This window comes from Hemiscyllium ocellatum, chromosome 9, assembly GCF_020745735.1.
Source record: "Hemiscyllium ocellatum isolate sHemOce1 chromosome 9, sHemOce1.pat.X.cur, whole genome shotgun sequence".
Lineage (NCBI taxonomy): Eukaryota > Metazoa > Chordata > Chondrichthyes > Orectolobiformes > Hemiscylliidae > Hemiscyllium > Hemiscyllium ocellatum.
In genome coordinates this window covers 53819369-53831473 of record NC_083409.1, presented here as the reverse complement: position 1 = coordinate 53831473, position 12105 = coordinate 53819369, and positions in this window count along the sequence as shown.

Genomic DNA, 12105 nt, shown 5'->3' with positions numbered 1-12105 from the left:
ACTCTTCAATCAATACTTGGAGTATTTGAGAAAAATACTCTGAGATATGGGCTACTGAGTACCATACAGGAAAAATTAGCAATATATAACTAAATATGTTTGAATCACAATGTTAGATAACTCACCATAAATTCTGGATTTAAAATATTACCAGGCACTTGATGATGTAACACACACTGATAAACAGTTTTGTGTGGGTGGTTCTATCCCGCAGAAATTGATTTAGGAAGCATTCAATGAGACTTCTAGTACAGTGCAATTTGTCCATTTTTATGTGGATTCCACGCTTCCTGAACACATAAAAACCACAATATGTCTGCAGCTGTGATATTGCTCAATTTCATGTTTTACTGTCTGCTTCATTCCGCAGAATTTTCGGCTGCCTCACTGCTTGTCTTACAAAGATGTTATCACAATTTAAGACCAGCACTCTTGTATTCACTTGGAAATCATGTTTTCCACAAGTGGATCTGAAGAACTTGGCAGAATCTTAGAGAGGTCTGGGTAATGTGACATATGATGAGATTTCTGATGAGGTCTATCTCAATTAATATCAGCACAATCTGGTTGCATACTTTATATATTTGCTGAGCAGAAAGATGAGTTTCTCACCAGGCAGTGGCAAATTGTCAGTTAATGCCACAACTCAGCTCACTAATGTGGGCGGCACGGTGGCACAGTGGTTAGCACTGCTGCCTCACAGCGCCTGTAGACCCGGGTTCAATTCCCGACTCAGGCGACTGACTGTGTGGAGTTTGCACGTTCTCCCCGTGTCTGCGTGGGTTTCCTCCGGGTGCTCCGGTTTCCTCCCACAGTCACAAAGATGTGCGGGTCAGGTGAATTGGCCATGCTAAATTGCCCATAGTGTTAGGTAAGGGGTAAATGTAGGGGTATGGGTGGGTTGCGCTTCGGCGCTTCGGTGTGGACTTGTTGGGCCGAAGGGCCTGTTTCCACACTGTAAGTCTAATCTAATATTCAACTTCCTACTTGAAGAAGCTAGACACCAAGAGTTCTTGACTTGGAAGTCAAAGTGGGTACATTGTGACTTCAACCCTATTTGATGACCAACCCTCCATGTCGCTCAATATCACACAGCATTTCAAGGCACAATCCATGGACACCACCTGCATGTACCCCTCGTTCATGGATATTGGCATCTGACAATCAACATTCATTCTCATTTGTCTCTGTTTACAAAGTGGCTTGCTAAATTCCTCTCACCTTCCTCTTCTAGTGGAAATATAATTAACCCTTCCAGCTAACTCTGAATTCACTGTACTTGTCCAAATGTACAAAGGCCTTTGAAAGGTGACATCGGTACCAAACATGCCAGTTCCTTCTGGTAAAGTGAGGGGACTTGATGGACTCCATAGGGCTGGTGTAGGTAATTGAAGCAGGTTTGGGATAACAGCATGAGAAAACTTGTTAGGATTCATAAACCCTCTATGAAGCTCACTAAAATTGAGACTTATAAGATTCAACCTATAGTGTCTTAAGCAGGGGAGAAAGGGAGAAAAGTGAGATGCTTACTTTGAAATTGCTCACTGAATTTTGCTACTACACTTTCTATTGGAAAGTAGACCTGGTGGTGAAGATCCTTCTTTAAATATTATCCCTGAGTTCCATCCAAATTCTAAAAATGTTCTACTTTGTGGGAAACAGGAATCCCTTAACTGCTGCCAAAATGATCAATTTGCTAAATAAGGTAACATATGGACAAAGATCACAAGGTCAACTGAAATATCCATCTACAACTCTTATTACAGGAAGCATAAATGTCAAGCCAATTGTCTATGTTGGAACTGTTATTTAAGAATTGATTGGTTTGAATGAAATAAATACAGATGGATAATCTATTCCTTCAGTTTAACTCACTGCAGTGTAGACTAAACAGAAAATGTTAGATTCTAAAACTTTGGCTCAGACCAGCATACCATGGGACAATTAATTTTGCCTTCGCTGTGTAGAGTGCAAGTAGCACATGGATCTTCTAAAGAGTTGCCAGACAAGAGAAACTGAAGCTATCTGAAAGTTGTTCTTTAACTATTTTCAACTAATATTCACAGTTGTTGATTTTGAGTTGTCTCCCAAGCAACAAAATGTTTAGTAAATTCTGCTGTGTTTATCTTTCTTACTGAGCAAAAATTGAGAATGATCACATCAGAAATGATTATACTGTATTGTAAAGTTATATAAGATGTCCAAAGAAATTATAGATCATTAAAAAAAAGCATTTTGCAAACTCAATTTTAATTGGTTTATCTTGTAAGATTAAGACTGACACTGGCCAGATTTTCTTCTTGTTGTGCCTGAGCTTGTTGGATATCCAGAAAAATATAAGGCTAAGGACGATTGCACACCAGGAATGCAATCTATTTAACTTACAGTCAGCTAACTTGTCTAGAAAATTATTCAGATTCTTTTACAGATGTGCATCCTCTGGAACAATTTTCTTATTTATGTGGCATGGGCCAATGGAAGGAATGCAATAACAGGAAGATGGTTGTGGTTGTTGGAGGTCAGTCATCTCAGCTCCAGAACACCTCTGCAGGGTGTTCCTCGGATTAGTACCCTAGGCCTAATCACCCTCCGCTGCTTCAGCAATGACCTTCCCCCATCATGAGTTCAGAAGTGGAAAAGTTCACTGATGTTTGCATAGTGTTCAGTACTATTTGCAATTCCCTAAATGGTTGAGCAGATGGTGAACATAAGCATGACATGGATAATATTCAGGCTTGGGTTAACAACTCACAGTGACGTCAATTCCAAACAGATATTAGCTAATGATCTTTTCCAACGAGAGAGAATTTAACCACTTTTGTTTCGTAAAAGCATAATTCTCCAAATTAACATCCTGGGGATTACCATCAGCCAGACATTTGGATTAATCAGCTAAATATGGTGACTTCAAAAGCAGGTCAAATGCTGGATATTCCATGATACAAGTTTTTCACAGGAAATTCTTCAGTTGCTGAGGGAATGCCTCTCCAGCGCCATTCAAGAAGCTTAACACCACTCAGGACAAACCAGCACAGTTAGTTGAAACCCCAACCAATGTTCACTTCCTTCACCATCAATGCATGATGGCAGCAGAGTCTATCATTCATTCGATGCACGCAACATTTCACCAAGTCTCCTATGCCAACGCATCCAAATCTGTGACTTCTAACATCTAGAGAGACAAGGGTAGTAGATGCAAATAGAAAACCAACATTTATAAGTTTCACTCCAAGCTATACATTATCCTGACTGGAACCTATATTGCTGTTGTATCACAATCACTGGATGAAAATCCTGGAACTTCTGTATTTTATTTTGTGCTTTTAAACATTTTGGACTAGTTGCAGATGATTTGGAACTGAGGAGGTGTACATATGCAGCTTTGCTGGCAACAAGAAGTTAAATGTTCTATGGACTAGTGACCAGTTACCAATGACAGAACCTCTCACCAGCAGTGTGATTGATTCTCAGGTAACTAAACAGTTTGAGGCTGAGAACAATTTACATAGACAAATTCCATTCCAGCATGGGAATGGTCTTTCTATTCTCCACAGTCAAAACTGGCAGGAAACCGAAGAAATTCAATTTATCTTTCCTGCATCAGGTATTGTATGCTGTGACATATAACTGATAGAAATGACTTTTTATAAGGAAACTTATCAAGTCTCTCTTACCAACCAATGGAAACATCTGGAGAAAGATGCCATAAAGCATCACACTAACCAGCAGAAGAGTCATAATATTCATCTCAACTTCAGAACCTGGGAACTAAAACTACTGAACTGTCTTTTCAGTTTTTTCCCTTTGGCTACAACCTATGTTACCCTATCTGTTTGACTGTCTGTAAGGGAAAGTTTATAAGGGGATTAGAGATTTAATTAGTAGTGCCACATGCTAATAGATTGTAATCATTTACCTATATCTAGAGTCTAGTTACTTGAGATAAATAATAACTCGTGTTCAGTACAGAGACTTGGTCTATGCTTTCTAACAACCTTGTTCTGAAATTCAGGTAAATTGGGAAAATTTGCACGTGTTTTAAAATCTTTAAATTTGGGGATGACCAAGGGAATAGTGAAGCTTGATTTCCTCCATGCTATCCCAGTGAGACCTAATACTTCCTAACAGCACCATGGATGTACCTTCACCACTGAATGTCAGAGGTTCCAATGGTTTGCCCCAATCTTCTAAATGGCAGTTACTCATCTGCAATATTTGCTGATCTTGGTAGAGTAAGATCCAACATTTTATGTGTTATGTGTACCAAAGGATCAGAGAGGATATCAATATATACACATATCGATGGGATAGTGATGTCAGCTGGTCACAGCAGGCTTCACATGCTGTTGACATTATCATATTCCATGCAGAGTGACTTCAGCGCTGTGGAAACACAGCCAGTCCTACCTTTATTCCACCTTAACTGGCTTCTCAAATCAATGACCAATTCCCTCATGCTGTTCTCAGGTGGTTCTTCAACAGTATTCCCACAGCTCCCTAGTTCTGTCTGGAGAGGTGGACAGAGGAGAAAGTGGAAGCTCAGATAGGAAGAAAATCTTGTTGGAATCACAATCTCATGATATCAATAGTGTCACATTTGTGTCAGGCAGTTGCTACTGCCACTCCAACTCTGGGTACCGACGTCATATTAGAGAGTTGTGAAACTGAGCACATATGCTTGTTGCTTCACCTATTAACAATAAACACAGTCTTGCAAGATTTCTGCTCAGTCTTTATTAAAGTGTTTTAAAAATTATGTCTTTGATAAATTTCTATAGTGACTTGTTCTTTTAACATTGCATGAGGGAATGGGTTAGTTTTATTTTAATGGCATAAGTCATTTTTTAAAAAAAAACTACCTCTATAATTTGTGGTCCTTGGCTTTAAAACATTTATTTATTCATTTGTATTCATTTGTGGAATATGTACAAGCTGGACTAGCATTTAGTGCTTATCCCTATTTGCTCTAAGGAAAGGGTTGGCAAGCTGTCTTCTTGAACTGTTGTATGCCATGTAGTATAGCTACATCCCCAGTGCTGTTAGGGCAGGAGTACCAGGATTTTGACCCATCGACAGTGAAAGAATGGTGATATAGTTGTAAAATTATTCACAAGATTTAGGGATGGTTGACAGTGTAAAAGTTATTGCCAATCCCTAATTTGTCTAAGGAAAGTGATGGGTGAGTCACTACTTTAAACAGTAGCAGTTCATGTGGTTTGTCTGGTTGTATTTTTATTCTGCTTGATGTAGTTAATTAGGCCATTTCACTGAGCAGTCAAGAGTCAACCGCATTACGTTGAGTCTGGAGTCATATGGAATATAGATCAGCTAAAGAACACTATTGAGTCAGTTGGACTGTTTGCAACAATCTGATAGCTTCAAGGTCATCATAACCGCTACCAGCTTTACATTCCAGGTTTACTCAATTGACAGAATTCAAAATTCACAAGTATAGATTTAAGTTCCCATCTCCAGATTATTAGTGTTGGCACTATGTGATGGTGCTGTGGCTTTAAGTTGACTAGTCAAGCACCATAAACACTATTGTAGGTCAATCAGTCAAGCAACTTAACCACTCAGCTACCAGCCATCTCTGATAGCTCTTCAGACACTGATGATGAGAATCTGTGTCAACTATTGTAGTCTGTGAGGTATAGGTATTCCTATGTGCTATCAGGGGTTAAACAACAATGTAATTGACGAAGTTTGAACATAAATGGAAAAATTCATTTGCAGTATGGGTTTTCATCACTTTCATATGCAAAGCTTTAATTCAGAAACCAGACTAGTGATTAATGCAAATGACTGGTGGGTTAAAAAAAGGTTTACTCTGTATTCCTCATATGCATGTTTAATGCATTCTGACAGTGTCACTGCATTCAGACGTTACTTCAACATTTCTGATTAGTGATGATGGGTTTTTGCCTGAAATGTCGATTCTCCTGCTCCTCGGATGCTGCCTAATCTGCTGTGCTTTTCCAGCACCACACTCTTCAACTCTGACCTCTAGCATCTGCTGTCCTCACTTTCTCCTTACTCCAACATTCACTTGTTTCTTCTTTTTTGGGCATTTAAAAAAATTGTTCAAAAGCAAAGTACAGCTGGAGCTCTGAAATAAAAATCTTTCTAATTTGTTGTTGACACCGTCTATGTGTACAGTTTGTTAAGGATTCCTATTCGACAAGTATTTAAGGACCGATTGATGCTAAGAGGCAGTATGTGGCTGGAAAGCATGATGGTGCAGCTTTTGATCATCCAGTCATTAAAGTGAATTTCAATGTTATCCCCATGAATGCTAATCCCAGCTGAAGTCTCAGAACCAGCCATCTGCATTGAAAGGTTAGCATATTTCTCTCAGATTTCTAACTACTGTCATTTAAATCATGTGAATCCTGTACATATTATAATAAAAAGAAGAAAGGAAAGGAAGACTTATTTGTGACAACAAGTTTGACAACAACTCCAGTTTGTCTCAAAATGTAATACAACAAATCAACTCACTTATAACTGTTATAATTTTTGAAATTGTGCAGCAAATTAAAGTAAATGTCCAGAAATAGTGATCAAATAAATGATCAAATTATCTGTTTTAGGTGTTGCTGATGAGAGAAATGATGACGGGGCCAATTCCTATGTGTTTATTTGATTATTGCCACAAGATCTTGTACATCCACCTGAGAAGGTGGGTGGAGCCTCAGTCTTTTAATAAGCATCAGTACACATGCAAAAGGGATTGCTAATGCCTGACATCAGGAAACTCGATTTTGGATTAGTGGTGCTGGAAGAGCACAGCAGTTCAGGCAGCATCCAACGAGCAGCGAAATCAACGTTTCAGGCAAGAGCCCTTCATCAGGAATAAAGGCAGTGAGCCTGAAGCATGGAGAGATAAGCTCGAGGAGGGTGGGGGTGGGGAGAAAGTAGCATGGGGTACAATAGGTGAGTGGGGGAGGGGATGAAGGTGATAGGTCAGGGAGGAGGGTGGAGTGGATAGGTGGAAAAGAAGATAGGCAGGTAGGACAAGTCATGGGGACAGTGCTGAGCTGGAAGTTTAGAACTAGGATGAGGTGGGGGAAGGGGAAATGAGGAAACTGTTGAAGTCCACATTGATGCCCTGGGGTTGAAGTGTTCCGAGGCGGAAGATGAGGCGTTCTTCCTCCAGGCATCTGGTGGTGAGGGAGCGGCGGTGAAGGAGGCCAAGGATCTCCATGTCCTCGGCAGTGTGGGAGGGGGAGTTGAAATGTTGGGCCACGGGGCGGTGTGGTTGATTGGTGCGGGTGTCCCGGAGATGTTCCCTAAAGTGTTCTGCTAGAAGGCGTCCAGTCTCCCCAATATAGAAGAGACTGCATCGGGAGCAACGGATGCAATAAATGATATTAGTGGATGTGCAGGTAAAACTTTGATGAATGTGGAAGGCTCCTTTAGGGCCTTGGATGGAGGTGAGGGAGGAGGTGTGGGCACAGGTTTTGCAGTTCCTGCGGTGGCAGGGGAAAGTGCCAGGATGGGAGGGTTGGTTGTAGGGGGGCGTGAACCTGACCAGGTAGTCACGGAGGGAACGGTCTTTGCAAAAGGCCTTAATTCCTTGCAAGGTCCTCTAATGAATTTAATCCCAGGATCCTCAGCTGTTCATCATATGTTAGGCCTACCATTACAGGGATCATCTGTGTGAATCTCTGCTAGACACATTCCAGTGTCAGTATGTCCTTCCTGATGTGTGGGGGCCCAAAATTGGACACAGTATTCAGTATTCTAAATGGGGCCTAACTAGAGCTTTATAAAGTCTCAGTAGCACACCTTTGCTTTCTTATTCCAACCCTCTTGCAATAAATGACAACATTGCATTTGCTTTCTTAATCACGGGGGTCAACCTGCAAGTTAGCTTTTAGAGAATCTTGGACTCGCACTCCCAGATCTCTTTGTACTTCGGCTTTATGAATTTTCTCACTGTTTAGAAAATAGTCCATGCCTGTATTCTTTTTTCCAAAGTGTAAGACCTCACCCTTGCTCACGTTGAATTTCATCAGCCATTTCTTATTCTCCTAAACTGCCTAAATTTTTCTGCAGCCGACCCATCTCCTTAGTACAACCTGCCTGTCCACCTAACTTCATACCATCAGTAAACTTTGCAGAATGTTCCCAGTCCATTCATCCAGATCATTAATATATAAAGTGAAGAGCTGCAACCCTAGCACTGTGCCCTGTGGGACATGACTTGTCGCCAGCTGCCATTTCGAAAAAGAACCTTTTATCTGTCAGGCAGACAATCCTCAATCCATGCCAGTAGCTCACCTTGAACACCATGGGCCCTCACCTTATTCTGTCGTCTACTGTGAGACACCTCATCAAAGGCCTTTTGGAAGTCCAAGTAGATGACATTAAACTGAGCAACCCTTCTCGTTCATACAGATTTGATAGTGTTCATTACAAGGTGTGTGCATATACTTAAAAAACATTTTACATCATTCAGAGAGAAGCGTGTAATTGCTGTCTATCATTACTAGTTCAGAATTCCGGTATGAATATTTTATAAGTAGACCATCTTCAGTTTTAAACTGCCTTTTTTTTTCTGAGAAGAATACAGTTGCAAATGATATTGTTATTTCATCAAAGTGTCTTGAGGATGTTGACTTCCTCAACAAGACATAAATGATGTGCCTTGCACTCCATCTACAATGCAGTTGAATGCTTCTTGCCATTCATCATCTTGGAACTCCTGGTTATTGCCACAGTCATGTTTCTTAGGGGAGGTTAGATAAGAGTGTCAAAGAGTGGGAGTACAAGGGTATGTCGAAGAGGGGAGGAGGAGGAGGAGGAGGGTGTGTGTGTGTTTGTGTGTGTGTGTGTGTGTAGTTTGGCAGAATGGGCTGGGTTGGTGTGCTGTGCACGTTAGGTAATTCTACTGGGTTAAAGTTTACATTTTCTGCTGGCATGCAGAGATTATCCGGACTGATTAAGCTGATCATTAAGGACGATTCCCCTCTTCATACCATTTTACTAATATTATTTAGCACATGCCTCTTTCAGCTATTCTTCACATCGTTTTTGACAATAACCAATAAGAAGTCATCAAGGATTAAAACAAACATAACAATCCAAAAATAATCATGTCTGAGGTGATCCTAGTTCAATGTTTCTGTTTACCTGAATTCTCCACAAAGTCACAATGGGTTGTGAAATATTTGTCTGGCAAAGAAACAAAACTGCAAGATCATATCTACACAGAAAGAAAGAAAATGCGAATATTTGTAAGTGTTCATGATTCCAGTATGTACATACATCCTTCCTGAGCAATAAATTCACTTTGAACTGTTTTAGTTACGAGTGCCAGAAGGGAAAACAGGTGTGGTCATTTTGTTAAACTATCAGAAGAGCTAGCCGTGTTGATAGTTTTGATGCTACCAAAATGTTTGTTCCTTTGTTAGCGACAGACTTCGTTGTAATGGAAAGAAGGAAAACTAGTGAAAAAGATTTCGATCATGCACTAGCAGCTGGTTCCAGCAACAAATCTGTCTAGGTGAGGCAATAGCAAGCAATTTTGCTTGGCTGTGATCACAGTAAATATTCTCTGTAAATCATGGGTCACACTCTCATGGCTCCATAATGTCTGTCTGGAAAATCTGAATCCCTTGCTAGCTCACTAATTGTCCATGTATGCTGTTCACCACAATCTTGCTCTTCCAGTATTACACATCCAGTATGTAATTTTCTATGGAAAGTCGTGTCACAAGAATTGATTTGATCTTAATAATATTTTAATAAGTAGAGACTAGCAAATCTTAGTCATTTTTATTGCACTTATTAACCATGACAAACTTCTATAAGTGTTCTGTGTCTCTGAGATCCTCTCTCACTTGTACAAACTCCAGCAAACATGGGCCCAATCTAATTAATCTCTTCTCATAAGACAGCCCTCCGATAATAGAATCTTATTCCACTACCTTTTAGAAAATCTTTCTTTTAACTAAGGAGATCAGATGCTTACATAGTATCCAGTTTTAGTCTCTGAACACCACAGAGGATGTGACCTGTAATTAGATTTATATGTGTTAGTAATCAATTCCAGTTCCACTCAATGTGTCTTCACACAATTGTCCACTCCATCATTCCGCAACTTGGCTCCTCTGTCTTCAGCTCATTGGCTCCACTTCTCCATTAACTTTCCAAAGTCCTCCACTGTCTCAATGTAATTTGTTAACTTGTCCTTCCTACTTCTCTAATCTTCTTACAACACTGAGTGCTCTGGGTTCCACCAGCTTCTGTATGTCACACAATGTCCTAACAAAGTCTTCAGCTGCCAAGATTCTAAGATCTGTAATTCCTTCTTTAAACAACAGCACCTCTGTGCTTCCTTTTTCACCTTTAAGATACTTCTTAAAAACTACCAGTAATTCTTTCACCAAGGTATTCATTCTCATAACTTAAGTAGTAGAATACCAATTGTCGCCTAATTATGCTTCTGTGAAGTACATTAAACATTTTTGTACATGTGATAAATGCACATTGTTGCTGCTCGGTAAACCCATTATGTAAATATTTTCCTTCTTTTAATTGCAGTACAAAAAATATACAACACAGAAACAAGTCATTCAACTGAACCAGTTTGTACTGGTGTTTATATATGACATGTAGCTTTCTTCCATGTTTCTGTCTCATCCCATCTTTCAGCCTATTTTTCTATTCCCTTTTCTCTTATGTACTCATCTCTTTTCAATTTGAATTCATCTAAGCCTTTTATCTCAATCACCCGTAGTGTGAGTCAGTTCCACATTCTTAGTATTCACTTGAGTAAAGACATTTACTCTTGTTACCTAGCTATTTTGCACTTAGAGCTCCTAACTTTGGATTCTTCCACAAAATGGAAACATTTTGTCTTCATCTACCATGACCAACCCATTTATGATTTAGGGATCTCTATCAGGTCTGCTCCAAGTCTTAGGAACATACGAACAAGGAACAGTAAGCCAGCCATCCCTCAAGCCAAGTCTACCTTTCAATAAGATCCTGGGTGATATGATTGTGTCCACAAAAACCATCCTTGCCTTCCACCAGATACAGTAGAGTAAAGTAGAGTAGCTTTTGTTTGTCATTTCTATCATATACAACTGACACAGTAAAAACGAGACAGCGTTCCTCCAGTACTGAGGGTGCTACATGGGCAGCACAAACTACACAAACATACATGGTGTAAAGTGCATAAGAAGTGCAAAATTCACAAGTTACAGTGTAATAGTGGAATGATAGATAATATACATTTTCCTAGCAGCAGTTCAAAGTCATGCCGAGAATTCCAGATGGGAAAGAATCCAATCATACCATGTTAAGGAGCCTGATGGCTTGAGGAAAGATACTGTTACACAGTCCGGCCGTGAGAAACCGAATGCTCCTGTATCGGCAGGAGGGAGAAGAGTTTGAGTGAGGGGTGTGTGGGATCTACCACAATGCTCTTAGCCTTTTGGATGCAGCATGTGGTTTAAATGTCTGTAATGGAGGGAAGAGAGACCCCGATGATCCTCTTAGCTGGTCTCACTATCCATTGTAGGGTCATACGATCCAAAATGGCACAATTCCCGAACCAGGCAGTGATGCAGCATTCATCTCTATTCTGTGACCCAACTTATCTTAGCTTATATGGTTCAATCAAGTCAATTCCAAATCTTCTAAACTCCAGCAGATACAAGCCTAGTCTGTGCAGCCTTTCCTCATATGACAATCTGCCAATTTGACTGGTAAACCTTCTCTGGACTCTCCACTTATATTATTCCTTAAATTTTATGGTACAGTGCCTCACATACAGCCTTACCAGTGCCCTATTTTACTGAAGCATATACTCATTACATTTGTATTCAATTCCCTACATGACATAATATCATTATATAGCTTTCCTAATTACTTGCTGTACCTTTATACTAGCTTTTGCAATTCTGTACTAGGACACTCTGATACCTCTGCATCTCAGTGCGCTATAATCTCTCACAGTTTAGAAAATATGCTTCTTTTTCATTCTTCCTGCCAAACTGCACATTTTACTACCTTGTACTCCTTCCATTTGCTACACCTTTGTTCACTTACTTGACCCAACTATATCTTTTTGTAGTCGCTTTATGTCCT